Genomic DNA, 12,635 nt, shown 5'->3' with positions numbered 1-12,635 from the left:
ACTATCTCCTTGTTTTGTCCATATTTATCTTATTTTAATATATAATATTTTTATTATTTATATAGTTTAAACTTCAAGCCGTCGTCGCTTTATTACAGTATTATTTAGTTAATACATATAATTGGATGGCAGGCCCTACTATGTCTACATTTTATATAGTTTTTTAAAAAAAATATTAATTTAACCTGTACATCTGTTTGTATTCGAAATAAATAAAATAAACATATATATTTTTTATGAAATAAAAATTGACTAAATATGTACACTATACTACGAAGAGAGGGGGGGTGAAGAGGGAAGGAGAGAGGGAGGAGACAGTAAAAACTCAAATATTCAGAAAGTGACTTCATACGTGATTTCAATGTAAATAAAGAAGGGGCGTCTCTGACATTAGTGGACATTAGCTCTGACGTCCGCCTGCACTGAAAAATCTGCAATGTCAGTCTCGCAACAGCACTGGCGAACCATTAATGGGACAAGTACAATTGGGTGACATAGAATCGAATATAGTTGAGAACAAACACACTAGCTTGTGTGTAGGCGGACGGTAAATACTAACTAACCATCGTCTTGGTAAATTGCTCTTAATGTTGCATTATATCAGTCTAGTACAATAATTGACACTCCATATTATAGACATCTCAACAGAGATTAGGGGATATGGTCGCGCCAATCAGTACACTGCGAGGCGGACCTATCTCCGGTCGATTTTCCTTTTAAGAAATTTCACCTGAGATCAGCGGTCTATTTCACACTCAAAACTGTATTCTTCATGGGCACGGAAAATAGTAAATTTTAATTGTTTTTTATATTTATAAATCATATAATATTGTAAACAAATTTCTCAAACTTCTCGGTTTTATCAATAGAGTGACGGCGGGCTTCAAAAATATTAATACCATCAAAACTCTTTATTGCTCACTAGCTCGACCCCATCTAGAATACGCTTCTCCTATTTGGTCTCCATTCTACAGGACTCATATTGACCATATCGAGTCTGTCCAACACCGTTTTCTTGGAAAAGTGGCATGGTTGCTCGGATTACAAAGGGGTAATTATTCTTATTTTGAAATAGAGCAATCTCTTAATCCGTCTTCATTGGAGAGACGTAGAACTGAGATGAACCTTATGTGCATTTTCAAAATACTTAATGCTTTAAGTGATGTCCCATCTCTGTTGCAATCAATTTCTTTTCATGTTCCCAACAGTGTCACCAAAAGTCAAAATCTGCTATTTATAAAATCTTCTAAGAGCAACTTTGGTTTCTATGCCCCAATGTCCAGAATGTGTAGATTAGTCAATTCATCACACGCCTTGGAATTCTTTGGGATAGATCTTCCGGCTTTTCGTAGATCTCTTCGCGACTAAACAGTGTGGGATGAAGTTGGATTGGCATGGTTTAGCTCAAAGTTTTTGGTCTTTCTTTTTTTAAATATATTGTATACTATTATTGTTTTGCCCTTGTTTGTCTTTGCTAAATAGTTTTATGTTCTTTTTGTTCAGTTTCTTGCATTTATGTTTCTTCATGTAACTGTTGTAATTGGCTTAGGCCGTATATATATATATAATAAATGAATAAATAATATAAAGTATTTATAAAGTACCTATAATACATATGAATTATATTCCCAGCGCCGCGATTATGAACGCTATCTTCATCGGTATATACTGAGACGGTAAAAACTAATATCGATATTTATGTACGAAAGTGTGTATATTTATATATATAATTCCTCTGTACGTGTGATGTCACTGTACTCCTCCTAAACGGCTTAATCGATTAACGTGCGGTTTTCAGAGAAATATAGATTTTTGCGCTGTGCGTGTTCGTAGGTATTAAAATCTTCAGTCGAATATGTAAAAAAAAAGTTAGGAGCATAAATGTTTTATTCATCGATCTACCAGGGTTGCATTCGAGGAGAATGCATTTGCAAAAAATGGAAAGTTGTTGTTTTTTTGTGTACAAAAATAGTTTTTTGTGGATCTCAATCAGATTCTTTCCTTAAATTCCTTATAATTTCTACCCATTTATTTATTTTTATTTGATTTTTAGTAACACTAAAATAATATTAAATTCAATACATTTTTAAAAATCGTATTCCTACATAACTACACCCCTTTGTTGGTGAGACGACCGGAGTTTGACGTTTGACATATTTGAAAAAATATTTATTTTTTGTTTTGGAATTCAACCATAAACAAGTACCTACTTAAATTCAATATTTTTTGAATATCTACAATTTTTAGTGTTGGAATTCAATCACAAACAAGTACCTAGATGAAAAGTATTTTTTCTAGATGATAGCAGGCAAGCCAACGTTCGGGCAGGATGGCATTTGTATAAAAATTCAAAGTGTCTTCGTCGGTAACTGGTAATTGAACATTTTTAGAAAAAAAAATAAACACAGACATGTTCTATTTTTATCATATAAAATTGAAGATACTTGTTAACTTTTTTTTTATTTATTTTTTTTATTTAACTTGTACATAATGTTAATTGTACATCGGCGGACTTATTGCTAATTATGGCAATTTACTCCAATCGACCAATAAAATAAATGTTTAATTTTAAAAATTCAAGTTACACAAAACATATTTAATAGAAAATAAAAAAGGTTAAGATATATGAAAAAGAAATAAGTGGATTTGTAAATAAATTACCTTAAATCAATACTATTACTTAATAGGAAAAATGGAAAAGCGGAAAGAGGAAAGGAGGAGAGATTAAGGAAGAGACAGGAGATGTTTCTTCAGACGTGATATAAACACAGATACTTTAGTGACATCTTTGATGGTGGATGGGAGATGATTCCACAGTCGAGCCGTATGAACACTATATGAGTTACCTAATAGGCAACGCCTGAAAACAATTCTCCAATTTTTATACTTCTTCTTTTACTAGGTAGTTAATTCAACAATGCTTTGAGTATGCCTAAATGTTTGCAGACTGGCTGGATTTCCTCCCCGGCGAGTGAGTGAGTTATTTAGATCTTAAATTGTTGCAACAGAGAGGAAATCATTTTTGAGAACGGAATATGGAAGTCTAGGCATTTACAGAGCTTATAATCTGTCATTGGCTGGTTTGAGTGGCCGCTTTACACACCCTCTCCGTTGCAACAAATTTATATCTAAATAAATCCTTAGGGAGGAAATCCAGCCTGTCTGCAAATGTTTGGACACACTTAAAACATTGCAGACAATTTTTACTTGCCTTGAACTTTTTTTACAACCTCGTTCCTGTCGATGTGCCGCAGCCGATGGCAAACATTTTTCTCAAATACGTTGGTAAATACCGTGATAGAATTCTTCATGCCGAAAGATGAAAGATGAAGAATTCGGGAAGCAGGAAGGTGAATTTCCTTTGAGAGCTGCTTTGAATGAGCGGTCGGACCAATGTAATTGTTTATCCTTCCACAGATAAGCGTAAAAAAATATTAAAAATAATTATTAAATTTTATCAAAACGATAAATCGATACATTTAATGGTCGGACGATTTAGTACGATTTTGTCAAGACAGGTTTAACAGTGTGCGTGGGATCAGAGGTATTTCTTGTAATAAACATGGTCTGGTGACGAACCACCAGAGTTCCGTCTGCGTCGTCATCGGAACAGTGCCATTATCCTCCGCCTACCGGTGCATAGGGCAGTGCTCTGGCAGTGTGTCGATGTCCACGTGATTGCATTACCTTCGTACCAACGGATTCATAGAATAAACGGACGGAGGAAGTAAAGAAATATACACGTTCGATCATTAACATTTAGGTTTTTTATGGGTGTGGCATTATTATTGACCTTACTTGTGATATTCAAGGTAATACAGGCAGCCCTCGACTTTCGCATAATGAGGAAGTTTGGTGGTTTTTAAAAAAATAGTTATTTAAATGTAAAAGTACTCGCGAATAAAAAATAAGATACTTAAAGAAATACACCCGATAAATACAAAAACCTCACCAAGCCACTTTTTGTGGCTTGTCGGTGAAGTTTACCTGTATAAATATGAATCCTCGTCGGGTTCGATTCCCGACATAGTTGATATTATTTTTTTATTTAATAGGGTATTTTCACACTAGATAATTTTTATAGTCTCTAGACTGGTACCTGAAGCGTAAGACTGATCACCTAACCTTCATGTAACAGAATTGATCGAGATATGCTGCGATTGGTGTACCAATGCAGTGCCCTATGCACCATTAGGTGCGGAAAGGGAATGATGATGATGACATTAATCCTACTTCTAAATAAATATATATATAAACAATTACAATAATATTTTAGTTTGTCCAAATTTTTGTAGACAAGGACTGGATTCAACTCCCCGAGGAGCTGTTAATATTAACACATTACAACGGAGATGAAGAACATTTTCAAGCGTTGCCTAGTATGTAGGTGAAATAATTCAATTAGATGAATCTCATCCGCAAAGTTTCCGCTCTTTAACTTCACAAACATCAACAGATGATAGAATTGAAGGAGTATAGATGTTTAAATATGGTCAGAATAGTGAATGTTACACATTGTGTAAAGTGGCCACTTAAACCAGCCAATGACAGGTCATAAGCACGCCCTGTAGATGCCTTAAATTACTCTGCATATGACGTCAAAGGTACTCTTCGCTTATTCTCCGCGAACCGGGTATCTTTCACAGCTCTCTTATCATTGGTTGATTCATATGAACTAGTGACGTCATCCGTTTTTATATATATATTTTTTCGTACATTTTCAAGAAACTTTGCCGTACAATTTAATGAAAAAACAAAAATTAGATCCGATTTCCCGTAGGGCTGAAGTTATTCATTCGCTATTTCGCACGTTTTAAAAATTAATATTTTTAACGGATTATAATCAATAATTTAAAAAAAAGCTTAGTAATAATAAATTATTACAAGTTTAAACAAGACATTTATTTAATGAGTCGTTATTAGATTGAAATAAAAAAAACAAACAAAAAACTTTGATATATGTGATAATGACATAATTTTTATTAGGTCAGATCAGGTCACCAAACACATGTTTTTATTTATTCACGAAATGACGCAAACGTTAATAAATCACTAAGATTATCGATAATTTAAATAATAAAATGATATTTACTTAAATAAGTCACTAAGATTATCGGTAAGGCGTAACGAAACAATCACAAAGCTAAATTGGTCTTTTTAATGGTGATTCGAATACCCCTCAACATGAGGCACCTACATTTTTCCTTTGGACGTCACTTCTCCGGCCACCCTGTATATTAAATTGAATCAAACCAACTGGGCCAAAAAGATATATAAAAATTGGAAAATTGTTTTAGGAGTAATGCGTTTATTTAACATACGTATGTGGGAATGATCTGGAACAGAGATTCCCAAAGTTTTTCAGCAATTGAACACTTTGCAAATAAGAAAATTTGATGTTTAAACACAGGCAGAACGGTAAATGTTACACAAATGTGTGTAAAGTAGCCACTCAATCCTTCCATATTCCCTTCTCAAAAATATTTTTTCTCTCTTGTGAAATAAATTTAAATAGATAAAATAAGTATTTTAATCAGTCTTTAATAATTATACAGGGTGTTCTTTAAACCGCGTCACATCCGAAACCACGTTGATCAGTATGGGCAAGAAGACATATTAGCATATTAAAAATAATATTTAGAATTATGTTTTCTTTTATATTTAATTTTTTTAAAATTGTATTCGTTCTAAACATTTATTTTTATGTGCCAATATGTTTTCTTGCTCATACTGATCATCGTGGTTTCGGATGTGACAGGGTTTAATGAACACCTGTATAAGTCAGAACAGCCTTTTATATTTAGTAATCTTCAAGACTTTTTGCAGTTTAGTCTAATTTATTAGTGAAAATAATAGGGTTGTGGTTATTTTAGGAAGATAGATGTATTTTTAGTAGATGCGTATTTTTTTCCTGATTCCGAATATGTATGTAACTCATTTTCGAAAAAAATGTTAGATGCGTCCTTCTTTCTTATGATGGCAGTATGAGGAATTCCACTGTTTTCTATTTTTTTTTCTATTAGCGTACTATTTAACTAAGGAAAAATATTATTTTTGTTGTGCGTTATTTACAAAGATATGATTTTTTTAAAGTAACATTTATCGAATACCGCGTTAAATGACTGTAATCAGTGTGTCACTTTTCAGTAGTGACGTCATGAAACGGTTGGCGTTCTTACTTTCACTGACCTGACAAGAATCTATGGAATATTTCTTTGATTACTTCATTTAGTTAAACGTAATTTGCTCATTTCTATGTTATGGTTGTTTTTACGAACGTTTCGATTTAGAAAAACCTAGAAAGTTGTCATAATCTCTGGTTGAAATGTCAAATTATACAAATTATACTCTTTTTTTTCTATGGTCAAAACGTCCCTTACAAGGTTTTAAAGCGGAAACCGGAAATACTACACGTAGATATAAGGAGTGACGTCATTATTTACGATTTTAAAATGAATACTATTTTAACATTTTTGATTTATTTTTGCGTGCGTTTTTGAGATATTTAATCCTACTCCAATTTTTTAAAATATTCACGTGTACACGAAAACATTTTTTAAATTTAATTCCGGTTTGGGCTGGAATTCCTCATTGTCCTTACTAGTTTTGTGAAAATTGCTATAGTTGTTTTCGTATAGAATTACTCTATTTTTTGCGGACCTCCTGTTCCGGCTCCGCGGAACATAGTTCGGGAAACCCTGATTTGGAAAGAATAATAGCCTCTTTGAACGTTTCGCTTGGTTCATGTTGTGTACTTGCGTGGTATGTCATCCTTTTTTAGGGGAGCTCAATACATATCATTGTTTCTGTATGCGAGAGGTAAACTACTAAAAATAGTTTAATCGATCCATGTTAAAAGGGCACAAGTCACACTTTTGGTGATTTCGACATTTTTATGTAAGATTATTCTAAAAATACATATCGTACCTTCGGCGAGACAAGGGCACAATCGAATATTTTGTATTTTTTTTAACTAGAGACATTTTAAGCTATTTATTTTGACGGCTTACGCCTTTGACAAAGTATAAAATAGTATTGAAAAACAATTATTATGAAACAAAACACCTGAACACAGTATACAAAAATATAGACACATTAAATAAAATCAGCAGAAAATAAGGAAATAATAAAGAAAAATTAAATAAGAAATAATAACATAGGTATGCAGCATTTTCTGTACCGGTAAGGGCAGGTATGAAGGTCATAAAAACGTAAAATTGTTATAAATTATATATTACAACAAGAATTATCTTCTTTAAAAAAAAGTAGAATGCGATTATTATTTTGGTATGTATATATATTTACATATTTATACACACACAATTCTGGGTTTTTTTATCCCAAGGGGGAGTAGGTATATTATTATTTATATCACTACAGAGATGGGTAGAATTTTTGAACCCAACCTATGACAGGTCATAAGCCCTGTAAACGCTCGAATATCCATAATCTTGAAACAAAAATTCTACCCATCTCTGTAGTGATATAAATAATAGAATACGATTCTATAAAAAAAGGTTTCAACTAAAATATTTCAATAAATACATTATTTTAGGTATTACCAAAGGCATAATTTTACGTAAAAATAAAGGGAAATGTCACAAAAATGTATGTGATTTAAATTTTTTTTTTTTTTTTTTAAAACGAAAAAAAAAGGCGTAAGTATAGCCTGTGAGCTCGCCAATACATGACAGATGACATTAACATAACCATAGAAAAACATAGCAGTTGAGCTCTCAGAAGTAAAGCAACGTGAATGCAGCAATGCTTGAACTACATGTCAATAATATTCTAATAATAAATAATATTATTTGGCCATACGGAACTTTAAAGCACACCTTGGTTTAATTACTAATAGTATTTTATCGGTTAGGTAGGTGTATTTAAAAAAAATGTTGCGTACCTGAAAAAAGCACAAATAATTATGTTTTTGTAAATGATGTCAGTAGCGACACTCAGAGAGTGGCTTTGTGACGTTTTGACATTTTTTATAAGAAATTCATGGCGTAGCCGAAATACTGTTATAAAAACGAGGATGTTTTTGTTGATTGACGTTAGCAGGCGCTACCCAGGGGCGACTTTGTGACGTGAGAAATTATTTAAAAAAAGAGATTCATGGCGTAGCCGAAATATTGTAATTAAAACGAGGATGTTTTTGTTGATTGACGTTAGCAGGCGCTACCCAGGGGCGACTTTGTGACGTGAGAAATTATTTAAAAAAGAGATTTATGGCGTAGCCGAAATATTGTAATTAAAACGAGGATGTTTTTGTTGATTGACGTTAGCAGGCGCTACCCAGGGGCGACTTCATGACGTGATGAAATTATTAATTGAAATATTTTTTTTCATTTTACATAGCGCAGCCGAGATAAGAAATTGCGTGGTGTTTCGAAATTTAACCGTGTAGGTAGCCACCTAGTTACAATATTATTTTTGTATTTGTATAACTCCTGTTTTATAATGTTTATGTATTTATCGCTATAAGAATTAAACTAAAGATAGTTTTTACTTTTAATCGCTATCCGTTTTTTGAATTATGTTTGTAACACTCAGTAATATTTATTTTTCAAGTATTCAATGTTATTTTTGCATTTTAATTAATATTGTTAATATAAAGCGTATTTGTATTTATTCGAATTTACTAGACTGTTTTTATTACAAAAAATAAAAATGCATATTTCTCTATGTATTTTTCTGTTATAAACAATCTATTAAAATAATACACATCAAATTTCCATTGTCTGTTGATTTTATTTGCAATCTTTTTTTTTTTCGATGGTTAAAACTCTAGGAAATTCAAAGACAATAAAAATTTTACTGTCATATATTGGCGAGCTCACACGCTATACATAGCCCAAAAAAAAATTGTTTCGGACACTTTCATGTTCAATTTACTATCTTCAAATTATTTCAACAATTTTTAGTTCGATAAGTCTGTATTTAGATTCCAGATACCCACGTTTAGTCTAGGTTCGAAATGGCGTAATCTGCCGGTCTAAAAGTAATTATATTTTAGTTATATAAAACTTTTAAGTATATTTGTTTTTTTTTTTAAATACATGCTAACATACTAAATAATAAACAGAATATACAGACAAAAATTTTGAAATTAGTTAAAAAGGATATGATAAAAAGTTTTACAAAGTAAAAAAAAAAAACAATAATAACAAAGGTATGCAAGAAAAAACAGTAAGCATATAAACAAAAAATGCAAAGATATAAGCTTATGAAATAAATTCTGTAAAGCAAACAATAAATAAAGTGTTACGGTAAGCAAGAAAGTTATTTTTAAGTTAAATTAATAAACAAGCAAGCATATATTATCACGAAAAAATAAGAAATAAAAATATGTATCTATGAAATGCGTATTTGCTAATACTACAATGCAATTTGATGTAATAGTAAAAAATAAAAAACAAGTATAAGGTAATAAAAATAAACAAGTATTTTTTTTAAATTTATGAAATTGAATTGTCAATAATAGTTTGACGAGCAGCTACAAATAAACTTGATATTGTGGACTTATAAGATGGTAAAGAATTGGACAGAATGACTGTAGCCGTTCCATAAGTGTTACCTAACCTATGCAGTCTCGGTATCAATGAATTGTTTTGTTGGTTGGAAGAAGTACTGGAGCAATGAAACAATAAAGTACTCCTAGTGTTGACAGCAGGAACTCTAAAATTAATCAGTTCAAGTATTTTTGGTGCGTCAAAAAGAGAGTTTATAATTTTATACAGTACAATGAGATCGTTAATAATTCTTCTTTCAGAAAGTGTTGTTAGGTTAAGCAGTGTTAACAAATAGTCATAATTCACATTTTGAATTGGAATGTTTAGTTTGTAGTTTATATATCGTAGAAATTTATGTTGAATGTTTTCTATATTATAAACATGAACATTATAGCAGGGTGACCATATTGATGATTTAAAATCTAAATTACTTCTTACAGAACAGTATAATATTTTCAATGATCGGATGGACTTGAATTTTTTTGTATTTCTCAAAATAAAGCCCAACATTTTTAATGCCTTGCTTGAAATTTCATTGACATGATATACAAAAGACAATTTTTCATCAAAAAATACCCCGAGATCCTTTATCACTGATACTGTAAAAAGATTGACACCGCCAATACTGTAATAAAAAATGAGCGGTTTTTTTATTATTGCGCGATTAAAAAAAAAATTCGTTTTAAAATGGCAAAATCGTATGATTTTCTCATTTTGCGTGCGGTTTGCCAGACTACAGCCTTAAAGAGTATAAAAATAAAAAATAAACTGAACGCGGCACGTTATTTGACGAACCCCGCGTGCTTATTTTTCCACTAACACTAACACACCGACGAAGATGATTTCGATGAGTGCAAAGGTAACCTACCTTATTCAGTCGTGCATATTTTATTAGCGTATTTAGTTTATATCAATTCCAAATGTATCTCTTTCTCAGTTCTGTGCTCCGCGCCGCGTTGTTAAATCCGCGCCGCCTGTTGCGCAGTTTGCTGTAGTGAATCAATAATTTATTTAAATTAATGTGTTGTGCAAAATAATTAGAGTATTTTTTATTTTATTTATTTACGCAAATATATCATACATAATTAAAACAAAATATTCTTCAGAATGTTTCTTGTTTGGGTGATACCGTGTGTGTTGGATTTGTTCCGGCCTTTCGGCTACCATTGCAGGAGCCATCTTCAGGGTAAACTGTGTGTTTTGTAGAAAAAAGTATGTGTTTATGTAGGTACTATGAGGCAATTGAAATACACCGACACCCAAATAACAAAAGAAGACGACGGGCTTAAATTAAACGCAACGTGGTTCCCAGCACTACATACTGCAAAAACTCCATATAAACAGTTAGTTACGAGAAAATGTTCAATAAGGCTATAAAAAATGGATAGTGGAGCTGGGTAGAAGTAAAATGGATTGTCTCATTCGCCCAAAACAATATTGAATCAACTGCTCCACAAATGTAAAGTTTATGTTGTTTTCGTTTTTTTTATTGTGCGTTTTTTAATATAAATAATATATGTATACATAAATGAAATATTAAACATAAATACGTAGTGTATAAAACTGTCTGAATCTCTGTATTTTATTTTATTTTTGCACCACAACAGGCAAGGAGGCCCAATTACAGTGGTGAACTTCATTACAGAACACCCAGGCTTGAGAGAAATCACATTTTATTTTTTTTTGTGTTCTCACCGGGAATCGAACCCGGAACCTTTTATGTGTGAGTCAAGCGTCTTGACCACTACACCACGTAGTCCGCCAAGTAGTATATTAAGTCTTCTTTGTATATTCTCACATGTAAATATATATATCTTTTAAAGTATATTGTTAAGTGTCCTCGGCACGGGGGTGAGGCAGTGAGGTCACATTATGTTTATTATTAATCATTGTTTTTTATGTGTGAAAAAATAAATAAATAAAATTAAAATAAATTTGAATAGAAATGTGTCTACTGCCGACTGCGACACGGTACAAATTACTAGTACATAAATACATCCTTTTTTATACAAAACACACAGTTTACCCTGAAGATGGCTCCTGCAATGGTAGCCGAAACGTCGTAACAAATCCAATACACACGGTATCACTTAAAAAAGAAACATATTGATAACAGTGACTATATTTATTCTACAGAAGTTCGTAAAAAAACTCATTGCGGGATCGTAATTAAATAAACAAGTGACGTAATTTTTTCAGTCAAATATTACAATACAAATCAGAATATAAAGTGAAAAGATCCTTAAAAAATTATATATTACCAACAATAGAACAAATCGGCAGTGCGATTCTGAACGCTCTATAGAGAAAGCGTTGCTAGCACGTACCGTATTTTGCGGACCATAGGATGCACCCCAAAATTTATCTTTCAACTTTTAGAAAAAAAATGTCTTGTACAATAAGACGCATCGGATCATAAGACGTACCCCAATTTTTGGTTGAATTTTCACCGTAAAAATTGCGTCCTATGGTCCAAAAGATACGGTGATTAGTACCTACGTAAATTAGGTTCAGAATCGCACCGTTGGGCCTGCGTTGGTGCAGATCATTGTAATATCCTGGACTGACACGGAGGGTTGTATTAATGAGGCTTCTTTTTCTTAACAATTTCTTACCTTTTTATTCTGAATATTTCTGTAGGTATATTGAGTTACTTGTTTTAGAAACAGCTGATCATTTTATGTATTTTTATTTAACTTTTTGTACATAATGTTAATTGTACATTGGCGGGCTTATTGCCAAATGGCAATTTCTTCCAACCAACCATAAAATTAAAATTTTATTTAGTTAACATATTAAAACACAGATGAAGAACATTTAAGAGAAGGTAATATGGAAGTCTAGGCATCTACAGGGCTTATGACCTGTCTATGGCTGGTTTAAGTGGCCACTTTACAAACTGTGTAACATTCACCATTCTGCCTATATTTGAACATCTATATTCCTTCAATTCTTTCATCTGTTGATGTTTGTGAAGTTGAAGAGTTGAAACCTTTAATTAAACCTTCTCTTAAATGTTCTTCATCTCTGTTGTAATATGTTAATATAAACAGCTCCCCAGGGAGTTGAATCCAGTTCTTGTCTACAAAAATTTGGACAAACTCAAAATATTGTTTTTATTTT

At 32.0% G+C, this 12,635-nt stretch overlaps 1 protein-coding gene across 10 annotated transcripts in view; it reads left to right on the top strand.

Annotated features, from left to right (window-relative positions):
- The window catches only part of chb (CLIP-associating protein), a 117,650-nt gene that overhangs the window by 31,003 nt on the left and 74,012 nt on the right, over positions 1-12,635 (top strand). For 2 of the 10 annotated variants that reach the window (XM_088242472.1, XM_088242471.1), the window contains exon 1: positions 10,428-10,554. The exons of 7 other annotated variants lie outside the window; for them this stretch is intronic. The gene's annotated coding sequence lies outside the window, so the exon portion shown is untranslated. Of the gene's footprint in view, positions 1-10,391; positions 10,555-12,635 lie in introns of those variants that run through there. One more of the 10 variants, XM_088242473.1, reaches the window with a different exon arrangement.

Source organism: Micrasema longulum, unplaced genomic scaffold, assembly GCF_059751315.1.
Source record: "Micrasema longulum isolate JH-2025_06_02 unplaced genomic scaffold, ASM5975131v1 h1tg000140l, whole genome shotgun sequence".
Taxonomy (NCBI): domain Eukaryota; kingdom Metazoa; phylum Arthropoda; class Insecta; order Trichoptera; family Brachycentridae; genus Micrasema; species Micrasema longulum.
This window is presented reverse-complemented; position numbering and strand designations above follow the sequence as displayed.